At 42.7% G+C, this 13,116-nt stretch overlaps 1 protein-coding gene across 3 annotated transcripts in view; it reads right to left on the bottom strand.

Moving 5' to 3' along the window:
• The window catches only part of TUNAR (transmembrane neural differentiation associated intracellular calcium regulator), a 154,754-nt gene extending 141,948 nt beyond the window's left edge, over positions 1-12,806 (bottom strand). For all 3 annotated transcript variants that reach the window (XM_088166189.1, XM_088166188.1, XM_088166190.1), the window contains exon 1: positions 12,679-12,806. The gene's annotated coding sequence lies outside the window, so the exon portion shown is untranslated. The remainder of the gene's footprint in view (positions 1-12,678) is intronic.
• Positions 12,807-13,116: the final 310 nt, after the last annotated feature.

Below are 13,116 nucleotides of genomic sequence, written 5' to 3'. Positions count from 1 at the left end.
AAATATTTCAGAGACTTGAACAGAACACGTTTTGCTACATTCTCTGTTTCCAGCCTGCAGTGGTTCTGATCCCTCTGTTAGGGATCTCAGCAGAGGGATATGCACAAGCAAAAAGGCACATAGTGCAGTAGGAGCCTAAGAAGAAAAAAAAAACAAAAGTCATACAAAACAGGAGCAGTACTGTTGATTCATTATCAGATAATACTAGTAAGAGGAGAATTAGGTAAGCAGGGGAGCCTATTAGTAAAAGATAACTATAAATAAATTCTTCAGTTTGTTCAAGGTAATCAGGAAAAAGATGTTCAGATTACCTAGAGCAAAAAGACTTCTAAAGGTCTCTCCAAATGAGATGAGACAAATAAATTGCCTCAATTATCTCTCTGTGTCTTAACCAGAGTGTTTACTTTGGGAAAGGATTTTTTGGGAAAAACAGAAACTTTATCATTAGATGAAGAAAAGAACCACCTACTTATTTGGTGGAGAAAATAAGGCCCGACTTTTGGAACCTCAAATCTTTGTGTATCCTACACAGATTTCAAGTAATTTGACTATTACACAAATATTTATAATACCCCCCGGGCAAAATCCTCTAAAAATAAAAAAGTGCTTCTATTTCTCAGCCTAGACATAAATATTCTTATTGGTCCCAAAGAAAAAAACATTGCAGAAAACACTGTTTGCATTTCAGTGTCTGCAGGATCAGGCCCTGTGATCTGACACCTTGACAAAATGATAAGTTGGCATGTAGAAAGCACCATTCATCAAGGGAAACTAAAGGAAAAAAGGTATTAACTCTCAAGGTCAGTGTAGGGTGATCAATATCATTAATTGCATGTGGATAAGTTGAGGCAGCAGTTCAGCACTTTAGCAATTATCTGAGATTCAATACAAGTATTAAATACTAACAGCATTCAATCACGGGTGAATAAGAAAAGAAGCTCCCTGTTCTGCTCACCTTTAGCAGGTGAAAGCAGAGTTCCTGCAGACTAAGTACAGATGGATACCCTCAGCCCTGTGCTCAGACCGAGTGTGCATGGGAGACACAAATGTGACATTTTGTCTGTTTTGTCTTTCTTTACCCTGGAAAAGGAATCCTCCAGCATAAAATGCCCTGCCTTGGTGATATTTCTGACTTTACCATAAGGTGAAAACTCCCAAGCCCACCCAGACAGCCTGTTACCAAGAGATTGCAGCATGACTTTATCTGTGTTGGAACAGGAATCAGCAAACACATATCAGAACATGATTTCGGGGAAGAGAGAGTACAGTAAGCAGACATGCTTGCTTACACAGCACACAATACCACAGACATTTCCACCCACAGTCCTACAAATTAGTCAGAAAAAAATCCCTGCTGAGTTGCCTAATTTTATCACATACAAAATCCTAAATCCAGGTTTCACTTACCTGTTCAACGTCATTTCGAAATCCTTTTCAAGATGGCAAGTAAACATAAATTCCTAATTTTTAAATGCATGAACATTTCAACTTCTACAATTTTATCATAACTAAAGTGTTATTCCTATCCTATTGTCATGCCTTCCACTTATTTATCACTCTAGTTTATCTTATTTGATCACTGTGTTCCCAGGCACTGACGTCTGTGGTTAGATACTTGTTATAGACTCTCACTCACCCTGTGGTTTTGGGGAATGGGAGGATCCTGAACCTGTTCCCTATACAAGAGCAGACAAACTCCCAAACAAAAAATAATTTGTATTAAAATTTGCAAGAATCCTCAAAAATATCAAACATTTTTATAAGTCCTTGGCTGAAACGGCCAGACCTTGGCTGTTCTCACTGAAACTGCTGGGAAGAAAGAATTAGCACTACAAGGTTGTTAGTCATACCACTTGTTGCTTGCCTGAAAAGGCCTAATTTGCTATAGTGATAAGCAGAGATGAGGAACCTGAACAGAATAAAAGTCTTGCTCTTGCTTTGGACCAGAATCTCAGGTGGATATTAGTATTTATAAATTCAAAGACTCGGAGCTAAATTTCAGGCATTCATCCAAATTAAACCCGAAGCTTAAACCTTTTGACATGAGCATTGCTCTCCACCAAGCATTTGTGTAATTAATATATCTTTTTTTAAAAACCTTAAAAAAAACTTCAAGAATCCACAATTCAAAACTGTATCAAATGAGCTGGAAAAGTACAGGAAAAGGGAGGCGTTTAGTGAGAGCCCAGAAGCCATAGTTCTGACTTACATAAGCAAAGGACAAGAAATGTCTTCTACATAGGAGGGTTTCTTTTCCTGTCATGATCCAAACTAATAATGAAGGTGGGTTCACTTGTCAGATGAATTCCAAAAGAGGGACATTTTCTAGTGACAGCATTAACCAACCCCAGTGTGCATGGGACCGTCATTTTCCCCCAGTGCCACTGCCAACATCAGCTGTTCTTCCCAGCAGCCTAACCCAAGTGAAATCTCTCCTTCAAATGACACCTTCTGAGGCACCTGCTGCCCTGGGGCAGGATGACCGACTGATGAGGTTGCCTAAGCTTTGTACTGACACATTAAAGTTGTGACAACATCTAGAACAGTAAAGGGAGGGTAAAAATCAACTCAAACAATCACAAGAAGCAACAGAAGTGTATGTGAAGGCAGAGGTCCTTGATTTCTGTTTTTTTTAAACAACTTTTGCCTATGAAAATTTGCAAGTAAGAGATATTGGTGCTGGTTCAAAGAAAGAAAGAAGTACAGAGAGCTGAGCTGAGAGAGGCACATGGATGGAGGAATTTACTTGGAGTATCACACCTTCAATTACATTGCAAAACCTGTCTAAGTTATTTCTCACTCCAGGATGCCAAAAGTATCCCTGTCACCTTCCTCTGGGCACTTGCCTTCAGCAGCTTCTCTAGGATGTGATACTTTCCCAAGTGTTTCCCCAAAGAACATTGGATACTTTCCATCCTGTAAAATAATCTCTGCTCTGTTCCAAGCTCCGGGTCATGACAATTAGAGACAGGGAACACAGCTGGCTCCATCACTAGGTACAGCTGACCACAGCGTGCCAGGGCCTCTCCCAAGAGCACATGGCACCCAACAGGAGAGGATTCCTCAAATGAACGTGAGTGCAGCAGCTGGCTGGCCCCAGTGGAGTGGAGTTCACTTCTGGGCTCATGCTGCAGTTGTACCCTATCAAACTAGCAGATCAAGAAGTGATGGCACTGCAGTTTGTTTGCACAGAGCAAACCTTGGAAAGGGCTTTATGCAGCACTCCTGACTGCAACAGCCAGCATGTGTGAAGGGAAACTTGGAGTGTGCAGTGACTGTTTTAGGGAGCCTTTTTTTTTTGTGGAGAGATGAGACCCAGGGATTTCAACTCTGTTCCTACTTTTGCCACACAGCTCCTGTGAAAATCCCCTGCCCCTGCTGGATTGCAGCATCCTAGTACTGCTCGTGGCATCACATTGGTTGTGACCCTCTCTTCATCACACATTGTAAGGTCATTTAGGATCTTTATAAACAAGGCACCACATGAAACACACATCGAATTGTCAGTGTCCTTTTGTTGCTGGATCTCCTTAGAAGTCCAAAGAAATACATGTCCCTCTACAGGGATATAAGCACAGAATAGTGATCATGAGGAAATTGCTCAGAGCAGAGCCAAGATCTGCTTAGCTCTTTCATCCCAATAACTCTATGGACTCTACTTGATATATAAATTTGCATTTTTCCATATACATACATACATATATACATACATATATATATATATGGAAATCAGGGAAAAAAATGGGCTCTCTTCAAAGTTTCAGTCATTCACACCACCTAGATACAGATAAAAACCTAAATCTAATCAAAACAGGTGCAAAATATGATATTTTGGATAATTATAGAAGCAAAATAATATTGTTTAATGATATATCAAGCTGACACTATTACCTTCTCACCAGAGCCATTAACCCACACTGGTGAGAGTTGGATTCTCATTGATGTAAAATTAATCCCACTGGAATCAACTTAGTCAACATCCATTGAAGACTTACCTTTTACTTTTCTACAATTACTTCCATTTTCAAATGTCCCCAGGGGGATGAATTGTGGATTTATACAGACCCTATTGCACTTCTCAGACTTTCACTATTGCTGCACTTTTTTAGTTGTCCCAGTTTTTCCTCTCACATCTCCTTTTAAAAGTTTGACCATACAATTCACTTAAGCTTCTAAATGAGATACCGCTATAACAAGCATCTGGGTCAGCCAGCCTTAATTTGAAAATGTCATTACTCCCACACTAAACTTCTCCAATCAATCCCACAGCAGCCATCATGGCTTGTATGCCTCCCAGAACAACTCAAGTGAAACTGTGGTCTTTTCATCTTTCAGAAAGAATGAAAATAGGAGAAAGGGGTAAGAAAACACCACCCAGATGGTGAAGACTCAAATTGTCCAGGGAAATAGAGTGAGAAGCTATGCTCATTTCCACAGATCTTTTGGGCTACAAAGGTGCAAAGCATTATCTGGAGAAATGAAAAAACAGTAAGATTTTAGCTTGTGTATAGCTCAGTTCCAACTCAACTATCTTTAAGTCAATATCACTTTGCAAAGTTCAGAAATATTCAAGATGCTCCTGAGGTTCAGAATATCCTTACTGTGTATCCCATATGCCCTTTCCTGCGGGTAACTGGAGAAAACTGTTTCTGGGTCAGTGGAGTCAAAAGGATTACATCCCATCTAAAGGTGGGATGCTTTTCACTTTCTTAACCTGAAAGTTAAATAGCTACATGCCTAGTGTCCCTCTGCAGCCAGTTTGATGAAAGGCATTTTCAGAAAGCACTTCTTTTGCTCCTAGAGTAGCTATTAAAAACAGGCTGAACACCTTGCCCGCGGGAGCTGCTTACCTACATATTTAAATATCTCTGGAAGCCAGACCTGTATCTTCAGCTATAAGGGTCTGGGTGCAGCTGGAGGTGAAGGTGCTTCCATCCAGGTGCCTACACGTGAGTGCTGCCTGCAGGTTGCAATCACTGGGAGAGTTTGCTGATACAGTGAGTATTTCAGCCTGCCCTCCAGCAGACAACTAGGTGTGACTGTGTGGAGGGCTGTCTGCTGTGGCCTGCAGCTTCCAGGACAGAAAAAGTCCTGTGCTAAATCTTCAGCTCTCTGGGGATGTCCCACTTACTGCAGGGCATCTCAAATGGCACCAGGCATGTATGTTTAAGCAATTTAACTGAGCACTTGAGGCTTGGACACCTCTCTGGACCACTCTGGCAGGACTGACCAACCACCCTTGACTACAAACCAAGCACAGAGAGCCATTTCACATGTGGACAACTCCATGCAGTTGTCAGTGTTTGCCTAACTCCTGTTAAAACCGACACTGGTGGGGACATAGCAGCACCACAACAAAGTGCTTTTCAGGATGTGCATCCCACCACTTACTCCCCATTTTCCCAAGGAGGACACACAGACAGCACAAGCAAACCTCGTGTCTCTGGTCACTTGTCACTGGCACAGCAGAAACAGGCTTGAGGACAAACTCTGCTCTGTGGGTTAATTAGTGTTAGCTCATTGATTTAAAAAATTAGGTTAAGTTATTGATATAAGGGGAACAGAACCTGAGCCCTGAAGGAAGCATCTCCAGCAGAGTCATTAACAAAGCTTAAAGAGTCTCACAATTCCTGCTCTGGCATCATGACCAAGTGCCTGTACTGATGTAAAAGGTCAGGGTCTCCTCCTGTCTGCTCTGCCCTAATTAAAAGCAGAAGAGAAATGTAAATGCCTCTTTGAATTTCATCAGAAAGCATGCAGACTTGTGTTATCATGGTGATAAATGTAATATACGTTTGCTGAGCTCCAGTGGGGCATATCAACAAAAGCAGCATGTTTGGAACAGTGTATTTTCTTAACAGCTACACCAAACTCTGGAGGCTCTGAGCTGTGCTTCAATGTGGTAAAGAAAATAAGTACTTTGTGTTCAAACTTAGTATAATTCAATTGGCTGTTTATAAAGAAATGGTAGGAGATGTATAATATATGAGTGCAAGGACAGGCTCTTCAATCTCATGAACCAATCTAGAGTTAAGTGAGTGAATTGCTCATCTGCTCTGTGAACTAATAAGAGGAGAAAATCAACTCTGAGAAACCAATTATAGTTCAACACCACCATCCTCCAGGATGTGATCTCAAAGTCAAGTAAGTCTCCAGAAATCAGTCTCAGGGACTCGCTGGGAAAGTTCTGCATGCCAGAATAGAATAAACTTGTTTTCAGAAGATCTAAATGAGCACATCCAAACCAAAAAAGCAAGAGGGCAATAGCATTGTCAACTAGAAGCAGACATATAAAAACCAGGAGTTAAAATCACAGTGGTCAGATCAGATTTAGCATTTGAAATTCCAGTCAAAGCAGGACAGTGAACAGAATGAAGTATTCACCCCACTACACTACAGTGAAACATGGATTTGCTTTCCTCATAACATCAAGGCTTATTTATGAGAGGCTCCTGTCATATTCTCAGGATACCAGCTCCCAGTACTCTTTAGAAAAGATGTTGTAGGGTTTCATTGTGCACTCTTTATGACCTCCACGAAAAAAATTATAGTGTCAGATAATAATCTAGAGATGCAGTGTCCTTTTTGGGAATGCATCATTTTGTGCTGAACTTGGAGACTGTATTCCCTGGTGGAATACCTCAAAGCAGAAAGGACTTTAAACAAGCAAGGGTTCAGTACTCACAGTCCCTGAAGTCCTTGAAGTAAGAAGGTCCCTCTGAAAAAGAGAAGCTCTATTTCATCCTCTGTGCCAGAGATACTATATAAACCACCATGGCCCTTTGCCTAGATTTGGAAGCCCCGGGCCTGATTTTCAAAGAGATCAAGCACCTAAAGTTCCAGCTGAACTCAGCAGTTTGGGAAAACAAACTCACAATAGCTGACCAGACAAAATTATATCCCTCTTCTAAGAGAAAAAAAAAACTTATTTAATTTTCTTTTAACTTTGGCTTATCCAAATAGAAAACTATATAGCAAATTCGCCTTAATATGAGATTTGAGGTCTCACTCTCCTATTACAGATTTTTTGCTAGGTAAAATATGAAAACCAATTTGTCCACCAGACTAAAGACCCTTAAGCCTCCGGGGAAGGGGACGGGAAGAAAAAAAGTAACCACAAACTGGCTAATTACAATTTGCCTTATGCTGGCAGGATGATCAGAAAACATATATGTATTTTTCTGCTAGGTAGAACCCAGATTAGAACTTGGACATCTTAGAGGAGTTCACAAGATGTTACAATAATTAACACAAAGCTTTTCCCCAAGACTGTATCTATAATCTCTATTTCCTACTCCATAGTCCTCGGACTGTGGCCAATTTTCTTTGTCTTAATGACAAATAAAGTGGTTTTGAGAACTGCTCTGGGCAACCATCACTGAGATCTTATTGTTTTATCTAGGTAAGGGAAGGAATGTCAGAGCTGTCTGCTATTCTGCTGATAACAAGATCACTGCATGTTGGTCTTAGTCTCAGACATGAAAACCAGCTCAAAGAAGCATTTGCTGATGGCATCGATGTGCAAGTGGTTCAGGTTTTTTGTAGGGTCTTAGTTCTCTTGAGCTTTGACAGTTATGGGTGTTTTCATAAATGGAAAGAAAGGACCCAAACCTACTGACCCTGAAGCATTAGCCATTCAACTCTACTGTAGATCGTGCATCTGGCAAAGCCCACAAGCCTGTATATCAGCAAACTGCCACATCAAGCAGCTGAATTGCTGTGTGATGACATGAGCCACAGCATCCCATGGCATCACAGAGGGGAGACTTTTTTTGCAGAAAAGAGCATTGAAAAAGCTGAGCAGTGGGACCCTCGGGACTGTTGGGGAGCTGAGTGAATCAGCCATGCTGCTCTGCTCCACGCTGCCGTGGCAAAACTGACTTTGCATCTAAATTAGCTAATTTAAAAGTGTCCGGGCACCTCTGCACCATTCTTTCCTCCTTTATGTGACTGCATAAGAAAATTTAAAGGAAAAGGCAAAATACAGTCTTTCTAAAATCGACAGCCTAGTTTATCATCCATAAATACAGCACTTCTCCAGGCATCTTCTGGCTGATGCTGTTCCCCACCAAATACCCAGTGAAATCCTAGAAGAGCTGTATACTAAAGGTTATTAATACAAAAATAATTGCACAGAACAAAACAAAGATAAAAACAGCAGGTTTATTCCAGAAGACTTTAATTTTTTTTTTATTATAATTTTTGTTGCTATAAATCTAATATAAACCTAATCAGCAGAGCACATTTGCAATGGTGAGCTGTACAAATCTCAAGAGTAAGGCACAGCATCTTGTGCCTTCTAATTAGCTCTGCTGGCATAATTGACTCTGGCTAGGCACCAGAGTTGGTACAGCTGTGAGCTGACAAGGCTATGAGGAGGCAGGAGGAGGTATGGAAGAAGATGAGCAACAGAAGCATCACACACCTGTGAGAGTGAGGGCAAGGAAGGGAAGACAAGACTGAGGGGAGAATACATAGAAAAGATCAGAAGAAATAGAGAAGGACTGGCAGGCAAAAACAAATGAGAAAGTAGGAGGTAGTAGTTCTGTTGATTGCCTAAAAGAGCAAAGAACCTCTGGTTGAAGTTGATGAAAACTGTATATTTGTATTAACAAAGGTCCTGAACATGAAACACTTGTTAAAGATTTGGTGGTTGCTTGTTTGGGTTTTTTAAGCTATTGCACAAAATCCTACTGAAATTTTTTTCCTAGTGACATGAACAGTTTGTCATCCTTCACTGACAGGATAGAAGCAGGGAAATACCTTTGAAGCAGGATGTGGGAACAAAAAACATGATAAGGAATCCACAAATGATCCCAATTTGCATAAAATTAAGATACGAAAAAGCTACATTTTTAAGGGTAAAGGTATGGATTCTCTCTAAGGGAAAAGGTATGGATTTTCCTCTCAGTGCATCTAGAGTATTCACTATAAACATACAGGCTTGTTGTTAAACAATGTTGACATTTGTATTGTATCTCATTAATTCACGCATAACATTGGGAGGGAAAATTAAAATATTCCCTCTTATTTCTTCTTCTGAAATTAGATGCTTTGTCATATTCATTTTCTATTTTGCTATAACCAAATTCCTCCTTTAATTTTTTTAAATAGTGCTAGACGTGCTGCTAGTGAGTGACAGCAGTAAAATGCATTCTGCCAGCTAGCCCCTGCCTTTACCTACAATTTGGAGGGTTTTAAATTTTTTGTTCATATTTTTCTTTCCCCATGAATGCCTTCACCTTGGTGCTACCCATAGGAAGAGCTTCCCACCACAACTGCCACTGATTCTCTTCCTTGTTTCTGGCCTCCTACAGTTCCCCACAGCAACTTCTTCATCCTCTGTAGGACTTAAAATTTAAAAGCAGTGTGTAACCTTTCTCAACAGTGTTTGCCTTCTCAGACTCGTGAGCCTGACAGACACACAGAAACAAGCTCTGCTCAGCTTTCTCAGAGCTGGAAATGGGTCACTCATCCCCTCATTGGTTGCTCACCTCCCAGGACAGCTGGAAGCAGGGCTTGGCATCACACGGCTGAGCTAACCTCGTTACAGAGCAGGAACAAGTCACAGGCCTGGTGCAGCAAGAAGCGTGGTCAGGGCTCCTTTGCACATGCAGCCTGGCACAGTCTCATTTGAGATTTGCAGCAAGCTCCCCTCTCTTTGTTTCACAGCATCCTGCCTAGGCCAAAAGTCCTTTGAGGATATCTAACTTACAGTGGTTCCTTCTTAGTTGCCCATTATGAGCATGTCCCAGTTGGAGTTAAAACAGATTAATGATGAGGCATTTCTCTTTGACTTTTTCTTGCACAAACTTTGCTCTTTAGATATTATCATATTTCTTTTTTTTTTTCCTACTTTATATTCTGTCTTCAACCATCTTATAAAACAGAAGTGTATATGTGGGTATAGAGAGTGTGTGCTTCCTCAAATTATCTCAATCCTGTTTTCAGCTCTGGGTACAACTGTTACCTTCCACTTCTCCAGCAAAATAGCTGGTTTTAATTAAGAAAGGCATATTTTTGCTGCAGATCAGCTATTTCATACTTAGATCCTTCAAAACTTTTCAATGTACCATCTGGAGCTGATGATTTGCTGCTTTTTAAATTATCGATTTGTTCCAGCTCTTCCCTCTGACACATCTTGATTACCAGAAAGGAGCAAGTCCCAGTAGGTATCACTCTGATATTCTCTGTGCCGAAGAACGTTGCAAACAAATCATTTAGATTCTCAGCAACGTCTTTATCTTCTTTAATTTCTGCCTTTAATCTTCGGTGATCCAGTTTCTGAACTACCAGTTAATTGTTCCAACTCTTCTGACTGAAAAACCTGAAGCATTCTTTTTTCTGACTTCAGTATTTTGCAGTCCATCATACTTCCTTTTTATTTCCCTTTCATCTAGTCATTACAATAATTAATAGACCAATGTATTGGAACTAAGGTTAGATTTTCAGATTTGGAGGGGTTTTCTGACACTCAGCTGCACTGATTTCCTTTTTGTTTGCCCAGTATTACTGTTGTTGGCAACATACATGCCCTCCAGACTCTATTATTGTTCTTAAGTGGAATTCATGGCATCTTCCTCTACTCTTCCCTCAGGAGCTTTCATGACAAATCCTCTCAACACAACCAAAACCCAGATGCTCTGAAATTTCAGGCACTTTTTTTGTACTTTATTTCCCACTAAGATATAGGAGTGTATTACATTAATATGTCTGCTAGCAGCTACAGATGCAATCTTGTTTTGAATTCCTTCCTGCATATTGATCAAGAACCAAAAATCAGGATATCAGGATGTAGGCACCTAAAAACGGTGGCATTTTGATCTGAACTTTCATACTGTATTATGGCTCTGGCCCAGGCTGGGAAAAAAAGGCACCTATCCCTTTTTTAAGACTTTCCAAAGGCAGTAATTGGACAGTATCTGGCAAACCCGGGGTGTGTAATTCATACAAGTAGCAACACGGTATTGCAAACTGCTTGTCTGCAATTGTGCAGTGATTAGAGTACTGTCTTCCTGACATGGAAAGGCTGCATGGGAGGGAGGTCAAGCCATCATTGTCTATCTCAAATGAAGCACTTGGCCACCTGGCAGGGAGCTAGGAGGGAAGAGGACACATACATCCTTCCACTTGTTGGGACAGGGTACCTGGATCGGAAAGAACTGCAAAGCTTCTGGGGTGAAAGGAGGCCTGACACTACAGCTTGGTGGTTAGGGATATCAGAGCAGAGAGGTGTCCTAGGTTTGAGTCAGTGTGCTGATCCTAAGCACTTTATTTTATCCATGAGCTCAGTGTAAAATGGTCCCTAAAACAAAGTGTGCAACTTACTGTCTGGTGCCTGCTGAGATTCCTCTTCAATATGCAGGAGGAGCTTATCTTTCTGAGACAGAGATGTGTGGGATGATGTTCAAGTTGTGGCCTGAGCTCTGAGCCATTTCCTGCTCAGAGCACTCAGTCCCAAGGAACACCCAGCTCCTCCCTGAAAACTTGACAGTTGTTTGGCAGAGTGAGCTGACCTGTACCTCACGTTCACATGGAAAGCAAAGGAATTTGAACAGGCTTGCTTTCAGCTTATTATGCTGCTTCCTGAATTTCTATTCTTTAGTATTTTCTTCAGGTTTCCTTCTGCTGACACACCTAAGCATGGCTGGACAGCAGAGCTTCTCAATCACTCCCCTAGCCAGCTCATGCCAGATCATTACTCATGTAGCAAAAGCCCCCACAAAATGTCAGCTGAACTTTAAATCATGTATTGTTAAGAAAAAAAAATAGAATCCTACCACTGGCCATTGAATTGCTGTTAAACATTTAAAAAGAGAGGACTAGAAATGCAGCACAACAGACATACCCCCAAATCCCTACACCACTGGCCTCCCCAAAGGTTCTACTCCAAAGGAGGTTAGGCCATCCTCTCTCTGATGGCTCTTCCCTCACCAGCCACTTCTCCTCCACCGCTGGCCATGCTCACTTCAGCCTCAGAGAAATGGGAGCAACAAACTCAAAATGGGTCGCTCACACCACAGTGGTGCCTGCAATTAGGGAGGCCTTGTAACCCCCCCAGATACCTGCAAGAGGTTTGCTTTTGGCCTCTCTGCCTGCATGTAAAAAGATCTTATTTTGGTTATACCCATTCAGATAGAAAAGACCTTAGGCTGAAGAACTGGGAAATTAGATTTATATCACATATAAAAGCCCTGGTCACTGCCCGGTTACCCATGCAGGCATACTCAGAGACAGAAGCCCTCCTGCACCTGGGGAAAAGCCTTTGATGTTCCCGTCCATTAAATATTCTTCAAGCAACCAGTCTGGTGGCGTCATGTTGCTACAGTCACTGCCAGAGCATCCACTAACCTGTTCCAGTTCCTGCTGATCTTTTCTGGCCAGATTTTAAGCCTCTGAACCAAGTGAGATGAGAGGATGCTAATAAAACAGCAAATCGACAGAAAACGTCACCACAACCCTCTGACCTCTCGCTCTGCTGAGGCTCTCTGGACCGAAAGAACCCCAAATTCCCCTTTGCCACCTCCAGTCTTCCCACCCTGAACCGCCCGCAGACCTTCGCGCTCACAGGGCCCACAGGTGCCCAGGTGCGGGCGGGAGGCGGGTGCCTCGTGTGCCGAGACACGGGCGGGTGTCCGGGAGCCGCGCTCGCCCCCCCGGAGCCGCCCTGGCGCTTACCTTGGCCAGGCACGTGTGCGCGGGACGGGCCGCCGAGGATGGAGCCGGGCAGGGCAGGGCAGGGCAGGGCAGCCGGCAGGGCAGGGCAGCACAGCCGGCAGGGCAGGGCAGGGGAGCTGGCGGGTCCCCGAGGAGCTCCCTTTGCGGGCGCGCTGCTCCCCACGCGAGGCTGCAGGAGCCCGGCTGGGGCGCAGCGCTGCTCAGGCGGTGGCTCCGGCGAGGGCACTGAGCTGTGAAGCTGCTCCCCGCCTCGGCGTTACCATCTCGCCAGCCACGCAGTCCCGGCGAAAAACATCGCCTTCAAGCGCTGCCGTCATCTCCACCGAGGGCGCGGGGCTGGCTGGCTGGGAATGGCATCGCACGCCCGACCTGGTTAACACCGACACCTTCTTCTCCCTAAAGGAAACGAGGACCCCAAAGAGTAACATGCAACACAGA

The sequence above is a fragment of the Sturnus vulgaris genome, chromosome 6, assembly GCF_052056855.1.
Source record: "Sturnus vulgaris isolate bStuVul1 chromosome 6, bStuVul1.hap1, whole genome shotgun sequence".
In the NCBI taxonomy this organism is placed as follows: Eukaryota; Metazoa; Chordata; class Aves; order Passeriformes; family Sturnidae; genus Sturnus; species Sturnus vulgaris.
This window is presented reverse-complemented; position numbering and strand designations above follow the sequence as displayed.